Source organism: Octodon degus, unplaced genomic scaffold (genome assembly GCF_000260255.1).
Source record: "Octodon degus isolate 3935 unplaced genomic scaffold, OctDeg1.0 scaffold00051, whole genome shotgun sequence".
Classification (NCBI taxonomy): domain Eukaryota; kingdom Metazoa; phylum Chordata; class Mammalia; order Rodentia; family Octodontidae; genus Octodon; species Octodon degus.
The window spans coordinates 2,531,992-2,538,928 of NW_004524627.1; positions in this window are offsets into that span (position 1 = coordinate 2,531,992).

Sequence of the window (6,937 nt, forward strand, 5' to 3'; positions counted from 1 at the left end):
TTTCCATTTTCAGTGATAATTGATATTCATGAATATATATTACACTTAAACATGATAGTCAGAAAATTAGCTGTTCTATTTGAGTATTTTAAAATGTCTAAATAAATAAATTATTTTTTATGGAGGCTAAATAAAGTTTACTGAATCTATTGAGTATGGTCTTTTCTTTGTGTGTACTTAATACACAGTCTACAGGGTCTCACTAAGTAGATCGGACTCCTAGCGAATCTCCTGTTTTCAGCATCCCAAGCGCTGGTATTACAGGTGCGCACCACCATGCCCAGTCTCAATCACTGGCTGAGTTGGCCTGGGGACGGGGCTGGCACGGCACGATGGGGATCGAACCCCAGCTGCCCTTATTAAATATGGGCTTCATCATATTCACATCCAGTACAATCAATTTTACACATTCCTCTTTTGTAAAATTTGTATGTTTTAATAATAGATTTAAAAATACCAGATATATTTTCTGTACCTTGTGTATGCCAAAAACTGTACCAACAGAAACCAAAGAATGCAATTCAGAGTCAAGTAATCTCTTTGGCAGCTCCTAATTACTACTTTAAAATATGGATTTCATGGAATCTGACTCGAATTAATAGTTAGGAGACACTTTAGCAAGGATTGAATACATTCATTACCAATAAGAAATTTTTGCGGGTTTATTCTAGACAATAGTAAGCAACAAACCTCTTACTTTAAACAAGCTGCCTATTTTTGCACGTACTTTGAATCATTTTTGTTCTAATTTTCCTTTGCCTATGAGATATCATTGTGCTTTCATAATTTTTGATGAGAGGCACAGTTGTGGCAAGTGTCCTCAGATAATATGTACCATATTGTCAGAGTCACGTTTAATACACATATCTGATTTCTGTTAAATACGTTTACCAAAATGTTTTTCTCTTTAGAATAAGTGTGGAGCTGTGCTACTATCAGAAGTTAGAATTTTAAAAGATTGTCTACGTTTTCTACTAGATAGTGTCAATGTGAGCTTTCCAAGCATGGAACAGTATCTCAGCACCACAGACATAAAGTGATATACACACAACATCCAGAAACATCTGACAGTCTCTGGGGAATACTTCGCAATCAATCTATGCTATCATAAAATAAGAACAGAGGTTTCCTTAGAATGACTAACACACAGCCCCTCATTAAATAACCTAGCCAATCAATTAGAGTCACTGAATGGAGCGTGATAGGACTTCAGGGGAATAGAAGGATTTTCCTCATTAAGTACTAACAGCCAATTCTCATACTTTACTGATATCATTATAGTCACTACATTTCCTTACTGCTCATTAACTGTAATCCTTATAACCACATATATGCTTAGAGCAACCTGTCTTTTTAATTTACCTGCTATATCACATTTGAACACATTTCCCTGGCAGTGATAGATTTTGTTCTTCTGGCAAAACTGTCAATCCAAAATAATCTTACCTTTTCTTTATTAACCTACTTGAATCTCTTAAACAGTAGAGATATAAAATGAGTGGTTGAACATTTGAGTATAAAATGAAATATGCTTGCTGAACATTGGTAGAGTGATGATGTACATTAATAGTAATGGGCTGTGTTCCATGTCCAACACTTTCGTAATTGGACTGGAAATCCTCTGCGAATAGGTCAAGGGCATTCTGTTTACCTGGGAAAATATAATAATATCAGCATCAACACTAAGAACTTTCGTTTCTTAGAAGTAGAATATAAAAAAAAAATATTTTTCAGGGTTTATTTACTAGGTTTAAAAAAAAAAATGTATTTGGTACAGGGTCCATAGGGTCTCACTACACAGATTGGACTCATAGTGATCCTCTAGTTTTCAGCCTCCCAAGAACCGGGAGTACAGGCGGGTGCCACCACGCCCAGTCTCTGTTTGCATAGTTTAGATAGGAACACACGCCTATTCAGGGACTCCTACTTTTTATAATATTTTAATTAAATATGTGTTGTTAAAGCCACATTTATTAGAGATATTTGCAGTTGAATGGACATTGTGAGAGTCCACATCCTTCTTAAAATGCAAATTTTCTTTTCTTGAATACTCTTTGATTCTTGTCAAAAATTTCTGTCTGTTTCAGGACCTGGGTGGTTAGTAATACTGTGACTTGTCTTCAGGTCTCTAAATATAGGCAGGGATTTCCCCAGCGGTGAATTCTGTAGAATTTCACCCGGCCCATTTTGTGAAGAGGAGTTTCAATCTGGTGCTAGGTCACTGAGTTTTTAAATGATTCTTGTAATTTCTACAAAAATTGCCCCCTTTGTATGCTATTACTCTCACATAAAAAAGCACACACCAATTATTAGAGAAGTTAAATACCAGTTGGTATCAAATGTCAAGGACTTTCAGTACATTTGGTTTGGTGGATATTTCTTTTTTATTTGTCACAGATTAAAAAATATACTTTTACTGTGGTTTAAATCAAAGGATATTTTTGAGTACTGTCTAGTTATGCATAAAGTATAATTATGTTTGTGGCCATTTTGTTTTCTCATTGATTTTGGAGGATATGTTTGAATTTCTACGTAGTTCACAGACATGCTGTCCAGTCTAGAAAGTGATCATTTGGTCTGGATTATTTACATAGTTCCCATCCTTTTTAGGAATTACTTTGCTTGCAGACATCCGCACATAAAATCAATAAATGAATGATATTAATACTGAATAATACATGGTAGATGGATGATTCAAAAGCAATAATAACTTATAAGTAGTTTTCATTATTTTTAAACACTGGCAAAATAAACAGAAAAGTTTATTGTTTAGCATGTTTACACAATACTTTTATCATATTACCTCTTAATCATGTTCTATATCATTAAAATATAGATCTTATTCAAAACATAACCTTGCTCATAGAATTTAGAATTTTAAAATATAGATCTTACTCAAAACCAAATCCCTCAAAACATATACTTTGAAGAAAAAATCCTTGCTCATAGAGATTTAAAATATTAAATGGGAGAAATTCTTTAAAGTTTGTTTTAAAACGGACCCCCCCAAAAAAAACTTCAAAGCAAACACAAAACAACAAAAAGAATAAAAATGATGTAGAATTTCAGAACAAGGTGATCGGAAGTTAACAATGGTTGTTACATTACACATGGTTATTTTCAAAGTAGTTGCTCAGATTACCAGATAAATATGTAAGGCTGCTCAAACATCAGTGGATTAAAACGCCTGCTTAGGCAGACACAGTGTCCGGGAGTTCCGTACCTCAGCCTGCCGTGCCAGCCCCGCCCCTTGGGCGCACTGAGATGGCTGCGGTGGAGCGCGCCCGTAATCCCAGCACTTGGGAGGCTGCAAACAGGAGGGGCACTAAGAGTCCGATCTATGCAACAAGCCACTGTACACCCTATACACCCTGTACTAAAATAAAAAATAATAAAAAGATTAATCAATTGAACGTCAACTGTTACTTTCAATTAACCAATAGAAATTACATACAGGCTTACATCTTGTCTTACATCACCAAGCTAATATACGTTTCTCTTCCTTCTTTTTTCCTTTTACCCATCTCATTTGTTCTTTCTTTTTTAAAAAGGTGGACATAACAATGAAACCGAGTTATAAAAAAACAGGTTATTATGACAGATGCAATAATCGATACATTGTGTATTGTTTTCATCCTAGTAGTTATTCAGAGTAGTTGTAGGCATCACATCTAGCATGATACAGCACATGCTATAGACATAATATTAGCACAAAACTTTCTTTTTAATGAACTAAGAGAAACTATCTGTATAACAACTTTAACTATCTTGTATATACACATATTTTTCCTTTCTTCATTTCCAAATGGGAGAAATTTTTAATAACAGAATTTTAAAAATTGTGACTAAATAGGCTAATACTATTGTATGCAGAAATAAAAGTTCTATTTATAAATTCAAGTCACTTAAAATGATACTGTTAGTATTTAGAATAACTGAAAGCTTTATAGCTAAATGAGGTTTTATACTTAAGAGAAGGGTCATATAGAATTATAAAATATAAATAAAATTTAAATGGATTAAAAAATAGAAATTATAAAATTATATTCATCATTGGACTGGTAGTATAGTTTAAATTAAATTATACTATGAATGAAAAATGGAAAAAAATTACTCTTAATCCTACCATTCCAAAATAGATTTTGGTAACATTTGAGTATATAGACTTTCAATTTTTTCCTGTGAATATTTTTCACATTCATTTTGAATTAGCACAGTAGCAGTATATAAGCTTTACTGTAGACTAAGTGTTCATGCCACCAATTCAAATATCGAAATCCAAGGCCACATTTTGACAATGTTTGGAAATGGGATCTTCGAGAGATCATTAGGTTATGGGTATGGAGCCCTCATAAATGGGATTAGCACCAACTTCTTGTTTTTCAATCTCATTTTTCTCTGCTATGTGAGCATATAATGAGAGAAGAGCCAGATTAAAGCCAAGAAAGAGGACTTCCCTAAGAGCTTGACCAGGCAGTTACCCCACTTTTCAGAACTGTGAGAAATAAACATGTGTTTATGTTGCATGCCTAAGTCCTTAGTCTTCTAGCTACTCAAAATATGACAGATGCTTTGTGTAATTCCTCATTTATAATGGTCATTGAATCAGTATGGAATTCATAAGTCAGCTCGGACTGCTGCTTAGTCATTATTCAGAACTGTCAGTTGTGATATTGTGTTATAAAAAAATAGGTATTTCAGACTTCTTTCCCATCTCCTAACTAGAGCTCCTTGAATCTGTTAAGATAAAGGTACCTATGATCCATATCTGCTTAAGTTGTTAATGTGTCATGTGGAAATCTGCAGGGAACTAACTGGTAGATGCTCCCTGTCTGTTTCATTTTATTTCTTTGCCTTTCCATCTTCCTGGAATTTGGCTGTGCTGGCTGAACAGTCCTCCAGAGCTTGAAGCTCAGGGTGGTACCAAGAAAGCTGAGCTGGGAGGATTCTGGGATTCTGAAGATTCTGTCTTCATTGCTGCCTTTTTAGGCCTGGAAGTGCTCCGTCTAGAATTTTATATGAGAAAGAAATCATGTTTGCCTGTACACCTCTGTTTTGTTGACTTTTTGTTACACGTAGCTTAAATGCACTCAGGCAACTTTAATTTTTTGAGAATTTTAGGCAATTGGATTGGCTAAATGATATGCTTAAAAGAACCACTTAAAACCACATTATGAACAATTTAAAAATCAAGAATCAATTTCAATAAAAAGAAGATGATACTAGATGATTCTCAAATAATGGTCATTAACTTGAAATTTGACTGCATGGTTTAATCCTATTTTCACAAAAACTAGCTCTAATCATATCTGTTAGAAAGTGCAGATCTGCTAGACTCAAGGATACATTAATTGTTGAGGAAGTTTTCTATTCTGGTCCATAGATTTAACTTAAAATTTGGCAGTATGTTATTATATCAACTGTCAGAGACCACTTCTTCAAAGGGAAAAAGTAGATTTGTTAATTCAGGATTTTTATATCCATAGTCAGCACACTTACTATGGATACCTGGTGGATACGGCTTGAAATTCAAGACTTACCTATGGATTAACCATGAAAGGCCAAGCCTTATATATATATAATATATATATATATTTAGTACCAGGGATTGAACTCAGGACTGCGTGCACTTGCCAGGCAGGCACTTATTCTACTGAGCTGTCTCCTCAGCCCATAAGCCTTCTATATCACACTACTTTTATTTGTTAAAATTTATATATAAGGTTTTATTTGCATTTTCATATTTGGCAGTATTGGGCAGTATATCTTCCTATTTTGAATTTTCTCAACAGTGTGAGCATTATCTTGATACATAGCTACTTGCATTCTCATGTTTATTCTCTTTCTTCTTTGCCTTATTCTTTAACCCATATCCTTCCCCACTACTTAGACTGTGGACCTTTGAGGAAGAAGGGGCCAGCTCTGCTGTCTCCCTGTCCCACGTAGGAACTTAATAATTTGGGTAACAGAATGAACTTTCCAAAAGTTATTGATCTAGAGATGAAGACTGAGTTGTTTGTTTTTAATTCTTTGCTCTTTTTCAGCATTCATGACAACTGGTGACTTTAATCACATGAAGAGTTATGCATCCCAGTAGTTACGTACACTTTTAAGTACTCTTTTTTGGCTTTGATCAATGAGGTGAAAAGTAATTTACATTTGTTGTGCAGCTCTGTTATCTTAACCAGAATGACAGCTGCCTGAGTGATAACTTGTTAAACATAAACTACGTAGTTACCCCTTGCTTCCACAATATGCTTTGTCTTAATATAATCAAATGTAAATACAGGCCTGTAATTACTTTCTGTTATGCTTCTCTGCATTTATGGGGCTGAATGTGTGCTGATATTTCAACAAATTACTGCATAATTATTTTACCTCTAATTTAGTGACAGAAAAACATCTTTCATGGATTCAAGGCTTAAAAGGATGCTTCTACAATTTTGAAAAAAATCTAAATTTTTACCTGTGTGCCCATCATTTAATTCATTGTAGATCAAATGGACTTTGACAAACCAAGAGAATTCAGTTCAGTGATGATTCCAAGTGTCACAAAGGCATTTATCTACTTTATTATGAAAAACAGGTTGCATGCTTAGAAAATGAAAATGGTATTTTTATCAGGCAAAGTGAACTTTGGCATGTTAAATCATGAAACTTCTGTCATTTTCTTCAAAGTATTATTCTCTTTAAAGTTGTCACTTTGAATCAGATGTCTCTCAGTTAGGGTTGAACATACTATGTTGAAGCAAGAATTGGGTGGAATTTTGTCTAGTGATTTAGTATGTAGGGAAGTATTTTTGTCATACAGTCAAGATAGGACTTCTGTTAAGTCCTGATGAAGTATTTATGAAGAACAAAGGTGAAGAACATCCCAAAGTGAAGTATTACTTTTTTTTAAAATTAATTAATTAATTAATTAATTTACAAAATCTCA